Here is a 21857-nt window from a genome sequence, read left to right as displayed (position 1 = left end):
TTTTCTTTTTTTTGTTCCTGATGAAATAAATTTTATAAATAGTTATGCCTTTTTTTCAAATATAGTATGTATTACTTTCAGGCAAGTAATATTTTGTTTTTAATGTTTTCAAATCATTATTTTTTTTCTCTTTTGAGGATCATTTACTCTTAGATTCAGTGTTAAACATTTGTAATCTACAAACAAGCCAAAAATTCAGCATCAGTATTTGATCAAAATTTGTATACTTGGCAACTAGCTCATATTTATGACGGCTGCAGTGTCCTGGGGTCATGTGATCACCTTTTGCGACCTTCTAACAAGCAAAGTCAATGGGGAAGCCACATTCACTTAACAATTGTTTTACTAACTTAACAATTTCAGTGCTTCACTTAACAACAGTGGCCATAAAGGTTGTAAAATGGAACAAAACTCACTTAGCAACTGTTTTGCTTAGCAACGTAAGTGTTGGGCTCAGTTGTGATTGTAAATCAAGGACTACCTCTACTGAAAACAAACCCTTGAAATGTTGCTAAGAGGCATTTTTTTCTTTAGCTTTACCTGTTCAACCATTTTTGTAATTGGGTTTCATAGGAGCATCTCACTAGACTAGATTGTGGATGCCTAAAGTTTCCTCACACTTGGGTACAGAAACTGTTGGCAATAAATAAGTTGGGCTGTTGTTTTTCTGAAAAGGGAGGTGTTGCCACCTTGTGGAAATAGATTATAGATTCTGTTAAGTTTGAGCAATGAGAGGCTGAACCAGAGCATGAGTGCAACAGTACTTTATTTTACAAATAAAGGGCTGACCGTGCTTGCCAAGCCTGGAACTGGCTCACAGCAATCAGCACCAGTTGGACCCCGCAGCCTGCTTTTATAGCTGGCTGCTGGGGAGAACCAACCAATGGGGAATGGGGGAATAATGCCCACACAAAGTGAGTGGACCTGAGTGAGAACTCCTTGAGTCCTCAGGACATAACACCCCTTCCCCCAGATGCGAACACGCATAGTCCTTGAGGTAGATGGGGGTTTGTGTTGGCGCCCGGAGCGGCGCAACTCGGGAACATTGTCTGACTGTTCGGTATCAGTCTGTGACGGTTGAGCTGGCATAGTGTCGCCAACACTCTCTCTGGACTGGGCATCCTCGGAAACCACCGGGTTGGTTTCTGGGGTCAAGCTCTCGAGGGTTGGATCTGGTTGGTCAACTCTCTGGGCACTGTCGTCCGAGTTTGGGCTGACCGGAGCGACCGCTGGCGCAGACTGGTCACTGGGTGCGGTGTGGCTGGGTGGCGGATGAGACGGTTCCCCTTCGACTGGAGACTCTGGATTCTTGTTTGCGAGGTTGCTGAGGCGCCTTCTGAGTTGGTCTATGTGTCTCCTCCAGACGCGACCATCCTCCAGCCTTACTCTATACGATCTCGGCCCGGTGACGGCGATGACCTCTCCCGGAATCCAAAGTGGGTCCCCAGCGAAATTCCTTGCGAATATCGGCTCCTGTAACATAAAATGTCTAACCCCGAAGTGGAAGCGAGGGGAGAGTCAGGGCAGTATTGTGGGTGCAGTCTATCTAATACAGTCCTCAGGCGCCGGCCCATCAGAAGTTCCGCTGGGGACTTATTGGTGACTGTACAGGGGGTTGAGTGCTGGCTCATCAGGAACCGTGAGAGTTTGTGGTGCCAGTCATCTCTGCCAAACCTAGCGAGGGCCTCTTTGGTGGTCCTGACGGCCCTTTCAGCCAACCCATTACTCGCAGGGTGAAATGGGGCTGTGAAAATGTGGCGAATGCCTAGGTTGGCTGCAAAACGGCTGAATTCTACTGATGCGAACTGTGGGCCATTATCGGAGACCAAGGAGTCGGGTAGTCCATGTGTAACGAACAGGCGCGTTAACACGTTGGTGATTGCTAGTGTGGTGGTCGTGGATAGCTGCGCCACGTCTATCCACTTGGAATAAGCGTCCACGACCACTAGGAACATCTTTCCATGCACGGGCCGGCCAGATCGATATGGATTCTAGACCAAGGGCGCTGGCGCTCTCCCATCTGGTAGGGGTGGCGATGGGGGAGCAGGACGGGATTCCTGGCAAATGCTGCAGGAACTTACCCAATTGACAATGTCCTCGTCTAGACCCGGCCACCACACGTAGCTGCGTGCCAACGCCTTCATTCTCACAATGCCGGGTGTCCCTCGTGCAACGCTTCCAGGACTCGGGACGCAGCGAGGTCGGAATGACCACTCGAGTGCCCCACAGAAGACAACCCTGCAAACTGGACAGCTCCTGCATGCGAGTCTTAAAGGGTGCGAATTTGTTATCAACATTGCCTCCCGGCCACCCCCTCCTCACCCAGTCGAGCACCTGGGCGAGCGTTTGGTCTGCCTTGGTTTTGGCGGCGATGTCAAGGGCGGTGATGGGCAGGTCCAACTGGGTGATTTCAAAAATGGCATTGACAGGAGCTGGGTCTTCAGCCGGAGCGGGTAAGGGGCAGCGACTGAGCGCGTCAGCGTGGGATAGGGTTTTGCCCGGGCGGTGGATAAGTTTGTATGAGTAGGCCGCTAGGAAAAGTGTCCATCTTGTCATCCGAGGGGAGAGGACTTGAGGTGTCTGTTTGTCGCCAGCCAGTAGGCCCAGGAGGGGCTTATGGTCGGTGACCAGTTCAAGAAGTGGCCAAAAGGAATTCGTGAAACTTTTTCACGGCTGCAACAGCTGCTAGGGCTTCCTTGTCTATTTGGCTGTAATTTCGCTCCGTGGCCGAGAGCGTCCTGGAGAAAAAGGCGATGGGGGCCTCGGCGCCATTGGCGAGTCGGTGACTAAGGACCGCCCCAATTCCAAAAGGGGATGCGTCTGCTGCCAGTACTAAAGGAAGGTTGGGGTCGAATTGTATGAGCACTGCCTCTGGACGTAAGTAGTGATTTGACGGCGTTAAACGCCTGGTCTTCTTTGTGCCCCCAGTGCCACGGTGACTTTTTGTCTAGTAATCTGTGTAGGGGTTCGGCTACTGAGGCTTTATGGGGCAAAAAGGATGCATAAAAGTTTAGGAGCCCCAAGAAAGCTTGTAGCTCCGTTTTGGAGGTCGGTGTGGAGCTTCGTGGATCGCCCTGACCTTGGACTCCAGGGGTGAATGCCAGAGGCGTCAATTTTATAACCCAGAAAGTCCACCTGTCTAGTGGCAATGGCGCATTTTTCTTTTTTTTAACTTGAGGCCATGCTGTCTGAACCTCTCTAACACTGCTCGCACTCTCTGGAAGAGTTGGGGTCTGTCCCTGGCCGAGACCAAGATGTCGTCAAGTAGGGTACTACACCAGGGAGGCCCTGTAAAATCCGCTCCATGAGGGATTGAAAAATACCGGGGCAACACTTACGCCAAATTGGAGACGCTTGCATCGGAAGGCACCCCTGTGAGTGACGATGGTCTGAAGTTCGCTGTTTGGTTATCAACAGGGAACTGTTGATATGCTTGAGACATGTCCAATTTAGCAAAAATACTGCCCGGTTCGAATGTGTGCAATAAGTGCTGAATGACGGGCACGGGGTAGGCGCTAACTTGTAAATATTTATTGATTGTTGTCTTGTAGTCCGAGCAGATTCTCAGGCTACCATCTTTTTTGAGGGTGTGACAATGGGCGTCTCCCACTTGGCGAAATCTGTTGGCTCAATGACCCCTTGTTTTAGTAGTTTATCCAATTCAGCGTCTAGTTTTGGTCGAATAGCAAATGGAACTCTACGTGGTTTTAATCTGATTGGGACTGCCTGGGGTCAACGGTGAACGAGATGGGGTTCCATTATAACACCCAGCTCCTCGCTGAACACATCTGCGTAGTCAGCGAATAAGGAGTCAGTGTCTGAGGTTGAGACAGCATGGACTCCTGTTAACCCTAGGCCGAGGTGGGGAAACCAATCGAGCCCCAATAAGGTGGGTAGATTGCCGTTAACTACCACTAGAGGTAGGTGGCCTTTAAAAGCTCTAAAACTGACAAAGAACTTGCCTCTGCCGATCACGGGAATGGCCTTCCCTGGTAGTCCTTCAGACCGAACTGGCATCTCTGAAGCCGGGTAGTAGATAGGCTGGGGTGGAGTCTCTTGAGGGTGTTCCACGAGATTATTGAGAGCGCTGACCCTGTGTCAACCTCCATGTGGCACGGTTTACCTTCTAGGGAAACGGAGAGAGAAATTTTACTAACAGAGTGGCAAGTACGCCTGGCAAGGCGGTGCGTGCGACAGTTTAATACTTGCCTCTGTGGTCCCGAGTGCGAGGACGGGGGTCTTTGTGCAGCGCTTTGGGGGCTTGGCAGACTCTCGCAATGTGCCCCCTCTTATGGCAGTTGTTGCAAACGGCTCCTTTAAACTTGCAGGTGGCCCTTTGATGTGATCCCCACAGGCTAGGCACAGGGTGATGTGCTTGGGTGGACCGGTGTATTCTTGTTTGGCCCCTACCTGCGACCGTCTGTCATTGGTGAGGCGATGGACATCGTTCTCATCGTTGTGGCCTTCCTCCGCTTCCACCTCTTCGGAATGGACTGGGAACGCTGCTAGCTTGGCGCTTGGGCCCTGAATTTCGGTGGCTGAGTTCGTTGCTAGCTCGGCTGCTAGGGCCTCCTCTACCGCTTGCGCGAGGTTGAGGTCTTTTTTAGCTGGCAGTCGCCTCTGTAGGTTGAGATCCTTGACCCCACAAACTAATTGATCGAGGAGCATGTCCTCCAGGTATGTTCCAAACCCGCAGTGCAGGGCTGCTGTTCTGAGGGCGGCCATATATTGGTTGATGGTCTCCTTACTTGATTGCTTCCTCATTCGGAACGTGAACCTCCTGGCGATTTGTGAAGGCCTGGGAGCGTAGTGGTTTGTGAGGATCTCAAGCAACTCGGACCACGGAACGTTTTCAATTCTCTCGGCGCCACGAGTGCTGCAGCGGTATCGTAAACGGTGGCTCTGCAGTAGATTAGGAAATAGGATTTTTCCGATGCTCTCCCGCATCCGACAGGCCGACCGCATCGATGTAATGATTGAAACGGTTCTTATACGATTCCCACTTCTCTTCGTCTGGTTTAAACGCCGGGAATACTGGATTGGAACTCATGGTGCTGGAACGGCTGGGCTACCTGCAGAAAAATCTCTCTGGGACTACGAACGCTCGTGAGTTACTAGTGATATCAGCTCTGGAGAGGTTTTTTGCTACCCTCTCTTTCTCTCTCTCTGGGTTACCACGTTGGCTGCTAGCCGTTGGAGGTGTCTTGATTCGCGCCAAAAAAGTGGGCGTTAGTGACTCTCTACAGCGCTGTGCTGTGATTCCTACTGGCTCGAAATTCAAATGACACCCGTTTGAATTTTGCGCCAAGTGCAGAGCGGCTGCGGCTCGCAGCGCTTCACTTTCCCCGTAGCGGGGCTAACAAGCGGCTACAGACGCTTCTAACTATTTGACTCAGACCGCTTTCTCTGGCTGCGGATCTGCGTTTGCTCTTTTTGATCGCTCGTTTCGCTAGCTGACCGCTCTCTCTGGCTGCGGATCAGCGTTTCCCTTGTCGCCAGCCGATCGCTCTCTCTGGGCTGTAGATCGGTGGCTAGTGACTCAGCGGTTGCAAGGTGCTTCTGGTAGCCATCCCACCTTCGTCGCCAGTGTTAAGTTTGAGCAATGAGAGGCTGAACCAGAGCATGAGTGCAACAGTACTTTATTTTACAAATAAAGGGCTGACCGTGCTTGCCAAGCCTGGAACTGGCTCACAGCAATCAGCACCAGTTGGACCCCGCAGCCTGCTTTTATAGCTGGCTGCTGGGGAGAACCAACCAATGGGGAATGGGGGAATAACGCCCACACAAAGTGAGTGGACCTGAGTGAGAACTCCTTGAGTCCTCAGGACATAACAGATTCCACCTTGTGGAAATAGATTACAGTAGCACACTATATATAGGATCTCAGCATTTCTTACTGTAAAAGAGACTGACAAATCTTATTTGTTTTATAATGTAGTTTGTAATGGAGTATTGGAGGCATAGTTTTGTTTGTTTAATTCATTAAATGGATATTTCCAATTTTCAGTTCCAGGAAGGAAGGAACAGTCTAGTGATTACATTTGATGATGTTACAATAGTGAATGTATTTCCATTCTATTCATTGGTTAAAACAAAAATTGCAAAACTTTAAGTAAAGTTGTTTGTTTCCTTTTGTTAACAGTTCTAAAAAATTAAAGCTTTTAGTAAAAAATAATATTTAACCATATGATAATAGCTGATCAAATTGTCAGGACTGGACAAACTATCAATTATTATAAAACACCCAACATGTTCTCTTAGGATTGTAGAGTATATCCAGTTTTCAAAACTGAGAAAATCTTTCCAAATTATACACAATTACCAATATGCTTGATAATGATGGAAATCTGATGGAAAGAGCAATAAAAAGGTCAGTGTTCAATCTGATGGAAAGCAAACAGACTTCAATAATAAAAACCTCATTGTTATTATTATTAAAATTATAATAAAGTGAGGTTTACTATTGAAATAATAAAAATGAGGCTTTTATTACATAGGTTTTTATTATTGAACTTCATTTCTTTCAATTGGATTTAAGACTTTCGTGTTTACTAATCTTTCATATATATTTTTCAAATATCTATAAGGTGATCCAGATTTTAGGGGAGCGGGAGTAAAATTTGAAATGAGCATCAAATGAGCATCTTAGTGGCCAATGGTTTTCACCTGGCTACTTTCCTGCAAATCCCATTTTTACCCTGCTTTCCTGATGGTGACTTGACTTGAATCAGAGCAAGAAAGGCCTGAGATTTTTTGTGACTTTCTAGAAAATTGAATTTATTGTGGTTTTAGTGTGACTTTCACAGGATGACCTTTACAACTGTACCAGATTATACCAGTTTGGTCTAGTTGTTAAAACACCAGACTAGAAAGCAAGAAGTTATGAGTTCTAATACTTCCTTAGCCATGAAAGCTAGTGGGTGACTTGAGCTAGTCACTCTCTCAGCCCAGCTCACTTCAACGTGTTATTGTTATGGAGAAAATAAGGAGGAGGAATTCTTAGGTACGTTCTCCACCTTGAGATATTTATAAAAACAAAGGCACAATACAAATAGATAAAATAAAATAATCTCTTCTTTTGAGTGGGACATGACAGATTTATGTAATTTCTGTGGTGAGAACTTTACTATGATAAAGGAAGCTAAAGATTGTGAGATAGATTGAGCCAAAATACTCCTGATTGTGCAATGAGCTACACCACTGGTCCCAATTACCTTTTCAATTGAATGATGAGGGTGATTGCTTTTTTACTGGTATGTCACGTGTTGCATGACTTTGTTTATGGAAGTGTTAAGCTACAATTGTGTAATTGGGTTAGCTGATAAAATGTTCACAAAATAGCATCACAAAACCATGCTATTTGACATTTCATCTGATTGGATGGATCATGCAGGAGTACTCCAAAGTCTCTCAGAGCAAAGGCAAAATTTAGTCCAACATCCCTTTCATATTATATATATATATAAATACTGTAGCCCAGAAGAACAACAAGGCTTTGATCTCTGTCAATCTTTGCTGCCATCATGAGTTTCAAGTATCTTTGTATATTTACAGAAAATCAGACTTCTTTTCTCACAAAACATTCTATTAAAACCAATGCTAAAGAGGAATATTCACATAGTTTATCATTATTCATGGGAATAATTTTGTCTGTAAACAAATCAGCTTATTTTTAAAAATCAGTTTTTCTTGCTCTCCAGGTGTTAAACCTATCTGCATTCTCACCATTCATTTATATATTTATAAGAGATGATAATAGGGATCTGCCAACTTCCATTCTTTAAATTAACAGTTCTCAGTCTAAATTGTTTAGTGTCATCCAAGTTCAACACTATTGTGTTCTACTATTTAATTTACTATACTTTGAGTGAACATTTGCTAAATATTATTGTAGCTAACTATTGTAACTTTCTTAATTACTAGAGAACATGGTGCTATTGTTATGAAGTTCATGGATAAATTATATGTTCTCATTCTTATTCATACTTCTGGGATCTACAATTTGCATAAACAGAACAAAAGATAGCAATTATACAACTTTCCATCTTGATGGGAATCTCTACCATAAGTCATATTTATTTTAAACAGTTTGAGTCTTGTATTATGATGCCAAAACTCTAAATAAAAGGCAGTTCATTACGAAAATGCTATAAATAATACTTCTGTGGGGTCGTTGGTACTCCCTGAGCTTGAATGTTTTCTTGCAGACATTTCATTACCCAACTAGGTAACATCATGAGTGCTAGAAGGGAGATGGGATTGCTTTTTGTTTATATTCTAGTGCTGTCAGTATTGGTGGGAGTGTTCCTTGGCTTAACAACCATGACAAAAAAGTTAAATTTGGGCACAATTTACTGAACAACTGCCTTACTTAGCAATGAAAATTCTGGTCCCAATTGTACTCGTAAGTCAAGGACATAGCATAGCATGTTATTGATTTATGATATAACATCATATAGTCTTTTACTGACTCAGTTTCTGAGTCATATTTCACAAATAAATTATGCCTAACCAACATGCAATATGATGTAAAAAAGATGCAATTACAGTACTGCAAAATGTGGGCTGGACTTCTATCTTTTTTACAGCATGCTAGTTTGGTGGAAGGCAATTGATAGAGTTGTAGAGTGGTCATAAGGGATCAGTTGCATATGACTTGAATCTGGGTGTACTGACTGTATATGCTGATTTATTGATATAATTCACTTGCAGTTAGGAAATCTAATGTAGATTTAGATCACATGTGCACAGCCACATGTGTGCCAAACTATAGTGCTATCAAAAGGATGCCATACATACAGTGATATTGTCACCCACGTGACATCATTGCTGTGTGTACTTGCATCCCAACCATTGACAGAAATTAGTTCAGTCATGGCCATTTGCCTGTTCCCTGTGGATCCATGCAGACTTCTGTCTCTAACACGTTCAGGTCTATTATAAACACAGGATAATCTACTTTGAGCACACTGCCTAGGAATTTAGGAAGTTTACATGTCTGGGGGTGCTGAAATGGGAAAGGCAGCTCTAGGGCCTCATAGAGAGGCTGATGTTTCTGACAACACTGAGGATCAAAACAGAGGTGGTGAAGCCCCAAATGCCTGGAATATGTTCTTTGTCAAGGCTCTTCAAATTAAAATCTGATTATGAAAACATTTTTTAAAAATATACAAGTTGGGTAAACAAATCACTGGATTTACTAAAAGCATTGTAGGAACATGAAAAAAAAAACCAACCCTTATATTTATATATTTTTTTAAAAAAAGACTGATTTCCCTAAATGAGAAACTCTTTCTTTAAATTGTGTCAAAAAGAAAGCCAAATTAAAGTTATGCGTAAAAAGAATAAAGTCTTTTTCAAGTCAAGGTTGATTTCTTTCTTTTTTTTAATTTTTATTGGTTTTTAAGATGAACATAGACAAACAAAACATAAAAACATCAAGCCATTTTCCATATATATATATATATATACACACACACACACACACACACACACACACACACACACACACACATATATATACATACATATATATATATAGAGAGAGAGAGATACATACATACATACATACATACATACATACATACAGTGTGCCGGTTGGTTTACAAATTGTTTTGTGCTTCCATTTCGTAGTCTTCAATTACAATTACATTGTATATATTCTCATATTTTCAATCAAGTATTAAATACATTAATATCATTGTTAATCATTTGACTATACTTTTATTCATTCATGTTTTACGAAATAATCATATTTTACTTAAATTGTTTTGTGACCGTTCATATTATCATCTCAAATCTATCCTACAATCATTTTGTAGATGTAATAAGAAAAGAATACATCTTTATATATTTATTATTTTCTAAGAATCTACATATTTCATTACCATGTTTTATTGTCTAACCATTGATAGAATAGATCCCAGGTTTTATAAAATTGTTTATCATCTTGTTCTCTGATTTCAAATGTCAATCTTCTCATTTCAGCACATTCTAATATTTTCTTAATGATTTCCTCCTGTGATGGTATTTTCTCATTTTCCCAATTTTTAGCAAATACAATCCTAGCCGCTGTTAATACATTTACAATCAGGTATTTCAATTCTTTACTATATATTTCAGGTACAATTCCCAATAAAAATATCTCTGGTTTCAAATCTATATGCTTTTTTGTCATTTTTTCCAACGTGTGGATTTTAGTCTAATATTTTTTAGCATCCGCACAAGTCCACCACATATGGTAATATGAGCCAGGTGTCTGATGACATCTCCAACATTTTTCTGATCTGTTCTTGAACATTCTTGCTATTCTTGTCGGGGGAAATACCACCTGTAAAACATCTTATACAAATTTTCTTTATGTGCTGTTGACATTGTCATTTTATAATTTTGAAACCACAATTTTTGCCATTTCTCTAAATCAATCCCATATCCAAAATTCTTCCCTCAAGCAATCATAGTTTCTTTAACTTGTTCTTCTTCTAGTTTAATTTCTAATAAATATCCATACAGTTTTTTAATCACCTTTTTCATCAGTACCTGTCAAAATCTTATCTAAATCAGTCAGTTTATCATAGAAACCTTCTGTTTTAGAGTCTTTATCATACCTTGAATGTATTTGCGCATATGAAAACCAATTCATCTTTATACCTTGTTCCTCTAATTTTTGTATAGATTTAAGTTCACCCTTTTCATTCAATATTTCACCATATCTAACTGTTTGTTCCTTTTTATATATTATAGGATAAGAAAATGCTTCAATAGTTGATAGCCAGACTGGAATTTTCAAATAGCATTGTCTTTTAGTCTTCTCCCAGTTTAACCACAGAGACTCCCATATATAATGTCTTCTAAAATACCCCTGTGTTTTAGTTCCTTTATACCATAGAAAAGCATGCCACCCCAACAACAGATCATGTCCTTCTAATGTCAACAATCTAGTGTTTCTTAATGTTATCCATTCCTTAACCCACATCAAATTTGTAGCTTGGTAATACAACTCCCAATTAGGCAAACCAAATCCTCCACTTATTCTAGCATCCTGCAAAAGCTTTAGCTTTATTCTTGCTTTCTTTCCTGGCCATATATATTTCAACATGATTTTATTTAAATCTTCAAAGTAATCTTTTCCAAGCCTTATTGGAATTGTTTGGAACAAATATAAAATTCTGGGTAGTATATTCATCTTGATTGTTGATATTCTCCCTATTAATGACAGTTGTAAAAGGGCGTTGGTACTTACCTGACACGCCCGTTCTCTTTGAGCTGTGAAGAGCATCCAGTAGTGGGAGGTGCTTCAGTCTCTGCATTTGTAGGCTGAGCTTGATTTGTGGAATGCTCCTCCTCCTCCACGGGACTCCTCCTCAGCGCTCCCCAGTTTTGGTGAAGACGAGAGAAATAAACGCCCTCATCCTCATTGCCCTAACAATTCATTGGCCGAAACAGGACCCCACCAGACAGAAAGGGGTGCGGCTGGATGCTCTTCACAGTTCAAAGAGAACGGGCGTATCAGGTAAGTACCAACGCCCTTTCTCCTATGAGCTGTTCAGACCATCCAGTAGTGGGACATACCAAAGTTTGGCCTGTCCTACGGGAGGGACTCCGTCTGGTCTGGAATCTCCTGGTCCCTGTGGACCTGTTGCAGAACTCTTCTGCCAAAGGAAGCCTCAGCAGATGCAAGCACATCAATTTTATAATGTCTAATGAATGGCGATGGGGAAGCCCAAGTTGCGGCTCAACAGATTTCAGTTATTGGTGCCTGTGTGGCCCACGCTGCCGATGTTGCAGCGCTCCTTGTTGAATGAGCTGTTATGCCCCTGGGCACCTGCAGGGATTGAGTCTGATACGTTTTCGCTATTGCAGCCCGTAACCAATGGCCTATCGTAGAAGGTGAGACCTTGTGTCCCTGAGTGTTGGGCTGAAAAGACACAAATAAGGCCACCGATTTTCTGAAAGCTGCTCTACGATTGATATAAATTCGCAATGCATGCCTCACATCAAGCCTATGCCATTGCCTTTCCATCCCTTGTGATCGTCTTGGGCAAAAATTAGGAAGTATCAGCTCTTGTGCCCTATGAAAGGCTGAATTGATTTTGGGTATAAATGTAGGATCAGGGCGGAGGACCACCTGATCAGCATTGAAAACACAGAGATCTTGTCTGATAGACAAGGCTGCAATCTCTGAAATCCGACAAGCAGAGGTGATTGCTACAAGGAAAACTACTTTATATGTCAGAAATTGGAGGCTTGACGTTTTCAAAGGTTCGAAAGGTCCCTTAGTGAGTGCAACGAGGACCTTGTTAAGGTCCCAGGTGGGATAACGGTGCACCGCTGGAGGACGTAAATTGGTGGCTTCTCGAAGGAAGGACCGTATGCGTGGATGATGGGAAAGAGAAATTAGACCTTCACAAGTGAGAACTGATGCCAAAGCCGCCACCTGTCTTTTCAACATATTAGGTGACAACCCCTTGTCAAGTCCTCCTTGTAAAAACTCTAGAATTTGAGCCACAGGAGGAGAGGTAGGATCAATTCGACACTTGGTACACCATTTGCAGAAAATGGATCATGAGGCATTGTAAATGCGAGTTGTTGAGGGGCGTCTGGCAGCTAGGATAGTGGTGATAACTCTGTTAGAAAACTTTTCACTCTTCAAACCACTCCGCTCAACCTCCAGATGGTCAGGTGCAACCATTGAGGGTCCGGATGTTGAAGGGGCCCCTGAGATAGCGAAATCCTGTCTGGTGGAATTCTCCAAGGGGGTGATACCGAGAGGCTGCGGAGGTCTGCAAACCATGGCCGTCTGGGCCAGTAAGGGGCTACTAGAAGTAGTTCTGCCCTCTTGTCTAGTAATTTCTGGATGACCTTGGGAACCAGTAGGAGTGGAGGGAATGCATACTGGAGCCCCGGGGGCCAACGACAGCGGAGAGAGTTGAAGTTCTCCACCCCCTGTGATGGGTACCTGGAAAAAAATCTCAGGAGTTGAGTGTTGAGAGGGGAAGCGAACAGGTCCACCACTGGCTGACCAAAAGTCCTTACCGCTTCTTGAAACAAGGAGGGATGGAGGCACCACTCCGATTGATCGATGGTGGCCCTGCTCAGTCAGTCTGCCTGTGTATTCGACAGACCCGGAATGTGCTCTGCTCTGATGGAAAGTAGATTGTTCTCTACCCAACGACACAAGAGCTCCGCTTCCCGCATGAGATGTTTCGATTGTGTGCCCCCCTATTTGTTTATGTGAGCTTTGGCTGTTACATTGTTGGTCAGTATCAGTATGTGCTGATCGCGTACCTGGGGAAGGAAGCTGCGGAGAGCCAGGTGTACTGCTCGAAGCTCCAGCCAGTTTATGCTGCACAACTGTTCTCTGTCGGACCAGCGGCCTTGGGTTGTAAGCGCCTGGACGTAAGCTCCCCATCCAAACAGACTGGCATCGGTGGTGATGGTGAGCCTTTGTGGCTCCTTGAAGAGACAGCCTCTGTTGATGACTGGCCTGGTCCACCAGAGGAGAGATATGAGAACCTTTGGTGATACCCTGACCTTGTGTTTGGAGTTGCTTCGGCCGGAGTGCTGGTATGGCAACAGGAACCACTGGAGGGATCTAGTGCGGAGGCGGGCACAAGGGATGATAGAAATGCATGAGATCATTTTGCCTAACAATTTTGATAGTTCAGCTAGTGACACCCTCTTAAGAGCCTTGATCTCCTTAACCAATTGCTGAATGCTATTTAGTCTATCTGGTGACAGGTAAACCTTGCCTTCCACGGTATCTATGACTACCCCCAAATGGATTATCCAAGTCGATGGTGTTAATTGACTCTTCTTCCAATTTATTAAGAAGCCATGCTCTTGTAGGGATTGTAATGTGTTCTGAGTGTCTTTGACTGCTTGATGGGCAGAAGGTGATAAAATCAAGATATCGTCAAGATAACACTGGAGTCGTATGGGGATGTCCCTGAGATGGCAGCTAGCGCTGCGAGGACCTTCGTGAAGGTTCTAGGGGCAGAAGCTAGTCCGAAAGGAAGGGCCACATATTCAAAATGGTGGTTATTATAACAGAATCTCAGAAATTTATAGTGGGAAGGCCGAATAGCAATATGCAGGCACGTCAAATCTATGGACGTGAGGACGTCTCCTTTCCTAATGCCCAATAATATTGATTGGAGGGTATGCATTTTAAACTTACGATATACTAGGAAACATTTGAGATGTTTCAGGTCTAATATCGCTCTCTCCCCCCCGAACTTTTGGGCACAATGAAAAGATGTGAATAGAATCCTCACCCTTGTTGAGTGGTAGCTACTGGTTGGATGGCTCGTATAGCCAGTAGGTGTTGGATAGCCGAATCCATTAGATTACGTTTAATCACGTCTCTGGAAAGGGGGAATGACATGAAGAAATCTGGGGGAGTGGATTGAAACTCCAGCACAAGGCCAAATCTAACCGTATCTCTGACCCAAGAATCAGAGGTAGAGGAGTCCCATTGGTCGGCGAATAATTTTAGGTGTCCGCCAATGGGGATTGGGTCCCTGAAGTTATCTTGGGCGCCGAAAGGACCTGTTTCCCAGTCCCCGAAAGGATCTTTTGAATTGACCACCCCTTCTGCTCCTGTCCATTGAGTCGGACCTATCTGGCTGCTGCCCTGGTCTGAATGCTGGGGGTCTCTGGTATCTGGGTGAAAAAGCTCCCTGATAAAAGGGTCGAAAGGATCCCCTCCGAAAGGACTGGGAGTTTCTAGGATCTGGCTTCTGAAAGAGGGAAGGAAGAATTTTCTTTTTGCTACAGGTTTTGATTATTAGCGGATCAAGGGAAGGGCCAAACAGTCTGTCTCTGACAATGGGGGATGAGGCCAGCTTGGATTTGTGTTTGAAGTCGGCTTGCCACTGTTTTAACCATAGCAAGCGATGCGCTGTGACATGTGAGGTAATGGCCCTGGCTGAAAACTTGACTGCATGATAAGTTGCATCAGCTGAGAATTCAGCAGCCGCAATAAGTTTAGCGATGTCTTGGTGTGCTAAGATAGACTAAATGTTAGAATTGGGGACGTGTTGCTGTAAGAGACAGAGCCATCTAAGAGACGACCGCGTGAAGAAGGAGGCGGCCATAGTTGCTCTGATGGCCCAAGCGTCAGACTGATGAGCTCTGCACAGGGCTAGCTCGGCCCGTTTTTCCTCCGGCTTTAATGCCTCCAGGGGATCACTGGGAATAGAGGAAGTCGCTAATCCCACTATAGGTTCATCTACCTCGGGAGTACTCAATAATTTTGAGAAGTCAGGGGCCAAATTGAAATATTTCCTGTCATATCCAGTGGGAGATGTGTACACCGCTGCAGAGGCCCACTGCTTCTGTACCAGGTCCGAAAACATAGGCGGAACTGGGATCGCCTCTGCTTCAACTACCGGTTGGTTGAAGATCAGATCCTCTGGTTCCTCTTCTGAAGGGTTAGGTGTGGTGGACGGATTAGACTTGTTTAGGCGTGCAATGTTCTTTGCCTTAAACAAGAGAGATCTGAAAAGCTGTGGCCGGAATAAGCCTGTAAAAACAGGTTGGTCAGGAATAAGACCTTCATCCTCAGACATTTCCCCTTCTAAGGGGTCTGCTTCTGATGGGCTCACTATCATGCATTGATCCCAATTCAGACTCATCCATTTAATTAATTTGATCCACTTCCTCCTCCTCCGGCCCTTGGAGGCAGGTCTCCCCCTGTAAACGTACCTGGGTATGGTGTTGCTCCGACCTGGTCAATGACCTCAGCGATCGGGACTCTTGATCGGTGAACACAGGGTGTTTCCTGGACATGACTGCATGTTGAAGCCCTGCTGTGATCCCCTGGCGAATTGCTTTCATCCTTTCTGGAACCTCCTCAATGAGACTATCTCCTTGACGAAGGCCAGCAGCCATCGGAGTGAATGTGGCTTCGGGGGGCCTTCGCGTGGTCGGTGTCCCAGGTACCTGGGCCTGTTGGCCTTGGGGAGCCAAGCTGCACCTGGATGAGAGAGAGAGATCTAGGGGAGGAGGAGGGTGTGAAGAAGCAGACGAGCTGGAATAGGGGAAGCCCTGTGGTACATTGTGCGCTTCCCGAGTGTGCTTGTCTATCTCCTTTTGTAAGGCTTTATGGCACCTTAAAGTGTCCCTTTCTGAGGCTTTAGAAGTTCCTTTAGCCTGCTTGTGTTTATGTTGAGACTTGGCTTTTGCCTTCAAGGAAGAGGCCTGAAAGGTGGTACCATCTGCCATTTTGATTAAAATTAGAATTACAGTATGCTTGATATAAAATACAGAGAAGGTGGTTGGCACGCCCAGGGACCTGATCTGAGTCAAGACCGGTTGCCCTGATAATATTTGTATTGCCACCCCACATTTTATTATTACCTATGTAAAATGAGTCGTATCTCAGTAATAATATTTTATTGAAATTAAAATATTATACTGCAGAACAATTTAATATAATAATAATAATAATAATAATAATAATAATAATTTTGTTGTTTTGTTGTTGTTTTTATTATTGCTCTTATATATATTTCTATAGTAATAAGTATAGGAATATTAAGTGAATAGCAACAATATAATATAAATCCAAATTAGCCAAATTACGAACGCCTAAGGCCCTGGTTGATAATTTAAGGGGCCTTCAACAGCTTCCCTGCACAGGCAGGCACAGGCCTGGGTGCTTGCTGTTGTGCCGCTGAGATAATTAGGCTGTGAGGGTTAAGCCAACAGTTTAAAGTGTAATAAATAGCCTCGAATGCAAATAAGCCAAGACGAGGGTATGATCGCTCCCAGAATCTTGGAGGAAGCCTGCTGCTCCGAGCAGAAATACCTCACACAGCTCGAGAATGGAATGACAGGCGCGCAGCCACGAGGTTTTGGCAACTCAAAATGGCCTCCGGCAGTTAAATTTTTCACGCGCTCCTCAAGCGGCAGCTTCCTGCCTTGTAAACCAATGGCCGGAGTTCTCTATGAAGCTAACGGTGGGAAAAAAATGGAAATTAACACTAGTTAATTTCTCCACTTTAAAACGGCGTTCGGAGAGGGAGAAAGGTGATACGACTCGAGGTTTTTTTTTTTCCGAAAAGCTCAAGCCGCTAACAAAATAAGCGAAATCAAAGCACTGCGGCAATCAAATTGGCAGGGGTAAAGGATTTGGCTGTTGGGAGCAGTGCCGAAGCCTCCCGCCACCTTTTTTGGCGCAAACGGCGTTTCCCCTTAACAGAGCTGTCAGGCTTAAATATCAACTGGGAAGAAGGCTAAAGACAAAACTGATAACTATCAAACCTGCTGTCACGAACTAATTGTTTCCTGTTTCGGTCAAGGAAGGATCGAAAGCACTGCCTATCTCTCACGAGGCTGAGCAAAAAACTGGGGAATGCTGAGGAGGAGTCCCGTGGAGGAGGAGGAGCGTTCCACAAATCAAGCTCATCCTACAAACGCAGAGACTGAAGCACCTCCCACTACTGGATGCTCTGAACAGCTCATAGGAGAATTTTCCCGTTTCGCCAAATCTAACGCTATCTGCTGCTTAAGTTTGATATAATTATTCTCTTTTAGTGTACTGCATCTTGCTGTCAAATGTATCCCCAAGTACTTAATCTTATTTGTGACCTGAATTTTCAATAGATCTGCCAGTTCTTCCTTTTGTCTTGATAGCATATTCTTTGTCAAGATCTTTGTCTTATCTTTGTTTGTTTTCAAACCAGCCACTTTCCCATATGCCTCTATCTTTTCTATCAATTTTGATGCTGTTTCTAGTGGGTCTTCTAAAATGAAAACCAGATCATCTGCGAATGCTTGCAACTTAAATTCTTCCTGTTTAATTTTCATCCCTTTTATATCCTTTTCTTCTCTAATATTTCTGTTTAGCACTTCCAAGGTTAACACAAACAACAGAGGTGATAGTGGGCACCCTTGTCTTGTTTCTTTTCTTATATCGATAGAGCCTGTCAGTTCTCCCTCTATCATTACCTTTGCCGTTTGTTATGATATATAACTTCTATTGCTTGAATAAATTTTTTAGCAAAGCCCATCTGTTCCAATTGTAATAACATGAATCGCCAATTCACAGGACTTATAAAGTCAAGGTTGATTTCTGATGACTTTATCAACACCGCCATGCAGTTTTCTTAACAACAGCACTGAAGCGGCTTGCCACAGCTTTTTTTGGGGATGTTTTTCAACTTTCAACTAGCCTACCAACACTCTGGTATTTCCTAGAGATTTACCACTCAAACACTAGCCAGGCACAACCCTACTTTGTTTCCAGGCCCACAAAAGGCAATTGTGACTACTAAGATTATGCCTTAAGAGGGGGAGAAAACATAACACAAAATTCAGACTTTCATTCTGTGCAAAGTCGTTTGACATTCAGGATTGTTACATAGGGGCAGGTATTCGGTTGTTGTTTGGCAGTAAATGAAGCAGAGAATTACTGAACCATCAAAGAGGTAGGCAGGAAAACAGATTTTGTAACTTGGCAACAATGCAAGGTTTCTGCAAGATAAGAGGGGAAAAAGGATAATTGGGGAGACATTTTTGGAAACAAAATTGGCTGTTGACTATAGCTAAAGAAAAAACTCTCTAGGAGAGCTACAATCATTAAAAGAATGAAAGAATATTTGCAATCAAGTTTTTCAAATGTTAAATGCAGATACAGCTTTTTAAATGTTACAGACCGATCATACTTTCTCTGCTCCAAAACAGATGTTTCAGAAAGCTTTTACAAACACCCACCCACCCACACATTGTATACTTGGAGTTAGGAGAAGGAAAATCACACACACTAGACCCATCCCATATGTTGACTTTGGATATTAGTATAAACAGATCTGGTGCCATAGAATCACTGTTGTGTTTTAAATCAATGTAGCAGTATCATTTCCCTTTAGAATTGAGAGTTAAAACAGTTTTACAACAGCATATACATTTGATTTTCGTGCATGTCTGAAATTATATCATTGGTCTGGGTGGTGTGAAGATGATACAAGCTGCATTCCCTACACGTGCTTAACTTGGATTCTGAATTAACCTATTTTCTGGATTCAAACAATATCAAAGCATAAGCTAGCCAAGCATTGGGTTTGTACAACACAGTAAGTGTAAAAAAACCTAACTGAAGTTAACAGTGACCAAGTTTATTATGACTGTTGTCTGTTGATAAACTAACCCTTGAATTTTTAAACAAAATATTGTGGAAAATATATCACTGACAGATAAGCTGATCCACATTTTTATGGTATTTTGGTTAAAAATTCAAGGGGCTGCTTAATGGGGATGAGTATATAAGGAAAATATTGGTACTTATTACCATGTTTACTTCGTGGGGATGCACATCTATGGCTAAGCCAAACTCAATCTTTATGGTGTATTTCAACATTTAGAATTCTTGACTTTTCCACAAGTAAATAGATTATATTAAAATATACATGCTAGGTGCATTTATCTGTTGTCATGTTCTTTGAATGCAACTTGAACTGTTGGGGATCCTGCTATATATTGCTTTGATTTCATGATAAAAAATAATATTCTTTCTCACTTAAAATTTCATAAAAAATATTGAAGGGGATTTAAATAATATAAAACATTGTTTCTTTTTATTAGTCCCCTGGGATTGAAGAGAATTTTGTACCAGAGCAGATTTGGATATTGATTGTGTTAATGTCCTAACTTTGTTCTGTCCATATGGCTAAGATGCAAAACTGATAACACTAGAAATTTGTGTTTCTTGCATGTGCCGTTTGTTTTTACTCTTTGCCAGAAAGACTCCAACATTGAAAACTTGTTTAAAGCTAACTCAGTACAACTTTTGAAATTCTAAATTATTATGGCTGGACATAACACAGAAGCAGCACTTCTGATGAAATCACCCATGTCTTTTCTTTTTCTTTTCATATTTCCATATGGGTCTGAAAAAAAGAGACAACTGCTTTATTCATTAAAGTGATAATAGCAGTTTTTTTCAGATTTGTCTTGTAGAAGGTTACCACCCACCCCTCTCCTAGAAGAATGAAATATTCTAGAAAATATTTAAAAGGCAGAATCTCAGGGATGGGATTCTCCTGGTTCGGGCGAACCCCTTGTTCTGACAATCAGCTGGCTCTGACCTGGTTCGCTGCGGGCCCACCCCCCCCACCCCTGCTCTTTCCTGTGCTTTATTTCCTGTTGGTAGAGCACAGCTAATTGGCAGGGCAAAGCAGTTTGCCGCACCTCAGCTGTTTTATTCATAGGGGCTGCACTTGAAGAGTTGAAAATGGGCTTTTTAAAATGTGGATTGCATGCTCACCGAACTGGTTGTTATACGAGTTGAATCACACCCCTGCAGAATATTATGCCTCCCTGGATAAGAAAAGGAGAAATATTCTCTTGGAAAGCAGCCACCACTTATGTTAATAGCCCCAGAAAGACTGGGCCATTCTATCTACAAGACAAAAGGCCTTAAGCTTCAGGGTGATAGGATTAGCCCTCACTCAAAATCCAAACTAGGACAAAGCCATTAAGCCATAATAAGAATTGCCCAGCACCCTTTCAGAACACAACCCACTTCATTACATCACCACCCAGCAAGATTCAACCAAGCCTGAGACACGGACAGCCTACAAAATTAGCTAATTAGCTCCCGCCCCCTGGGAGTCTGACAACCAATATAATACATTTCTTTCACAAGAACAGGAAGCTCCAGTTCCAAGCCCAAGAGAGGGTATAAATCAATCAATCTATCTGTCTGTCTGTCTATCTATCTATCTATCTATCTATCTATCTATCTATCTATCTATCTATCTATCTATCTATCTATCTCTCCATTCCATGTGGTGTGCTACCCAGAATCACACATGCTTGGTGGTTCTGCTTCACCATTAAACCATCCTTCCAAACAGCCTCCATGTTTCCAGTGTCTTTCTTCCCGCTTGGAACTGTACCCAGATGAACATTTCTTCCAACAGTCTGAAAAGTAATAGGCTGCTTTAATCAATAGCAGCATTGGCACACATAGAAAGTTCAAAGTATGTTCTCCAAGCCACTTTGGAAACATGCCTCCCCCAATAAAAATGTATAACAACTTTTCTTTTTAAAAAAGTATCCTTTGTACGTGTAAATTTTATTAGAAAAAATAGCAATTATTTTTCATTTTCCAATATGTACTATGCATCAATATTTCTTCCCTGCAACATATACACTGTAGTATATAAATACTATTGGAATAGCTCAATATTGCTTTCATAATTAATAAGAAAGAATGTTAATTTATGTTGAAAAGATATTTCCTGGATGTATGAATTGAGAGACATTGCTCTCCAGTTTATAGATGACACCCTAAACAAAAGGCAAACTAGTTGACGATGTAAAAAAATATCCAGAATAGCTATTAGGGTGATGGTTTTCATCATTCTGTAATTTATGAAATGACAGTATAATTATTTCTAATACATTTCTAATAAAGGCTTTCAACTCTGTTTTTGGAAAGCCTGCTATTTTGGTTTTTGGTGTTATCAACAAACAACAATAATTTTCTTCTGCATTCTCAAATACACATTTCTTGCTATTTTATATAAACTGTAATTGAATCTACATCCATCAGACTGCATGGATATATAACAATGCAATCAAATTTGCTTTTAAAATCTGCTAGCAACTTTTCCCATTCATACCAAGTACAATGGAGCCTCAGTTCGCGACCATAATCCATTCCCGGACTCCAGTTGCAACCCGATTTGTCATGTCCAGAAGCACAACCGATTGAGCATGTGCTCAGTCAAAAAAATGGTGGCAAAGGGGAAATCGGCATGGAAAGGGAATCTTTCCATGGCAATTTTGTTTGCCACCTGATTTTTTTGATCGTGACCTGATTCAAAAATTGGGTGGATTTTTTGTTC

The 21857-nt window shown here is 42.6% G+C and overlaps 2 long non-coding RNA genes across 2 annotated transcripts in view; one reads left to right on the top strand and one right to left on the bottom strand.

The window, feature by feature from the left end:
* Window positions 1-21857, top strand: part of LOC148127813 (uncharacterized) — a 52875-nt gene that overhangs the window by 12923 nt on the left and 18095 nt on the right. The gene's annotated exons all lie outside the window — the stretch shown is intronic.
* LOC148127814 (uncharacterized) lies at window positions 590-5927 on the bottom strand. The gene is made up of 2 exons (XR_015741129.1): window positions 5843-5927; window positions 590-689 (listed from the first exon to the last, which is right to left on the bottom strand). It is a non-coding gene; the product is annotated as an uncharacterized LOC148127814 (long non-coding RNA).

This window comes from Pseudonaja textilis, chromosome 1 (genome assembly GCF_049901715.1).
Source record: "Pseudonaja textilis isolate UNSWEBS1 chromosome 1, rPseTex1.2, whole genome shotgun sequence".
NCBI classification, from domain to species: Eukaryota; Metazoa; Chordata; class Lepidosauria; order Squamata; family Elapidae; genus Pseudonaja; species Pseudonaja textilis.
This window is presented reverse-complemented; position numbering and strand designations above follow the sequence as displayed.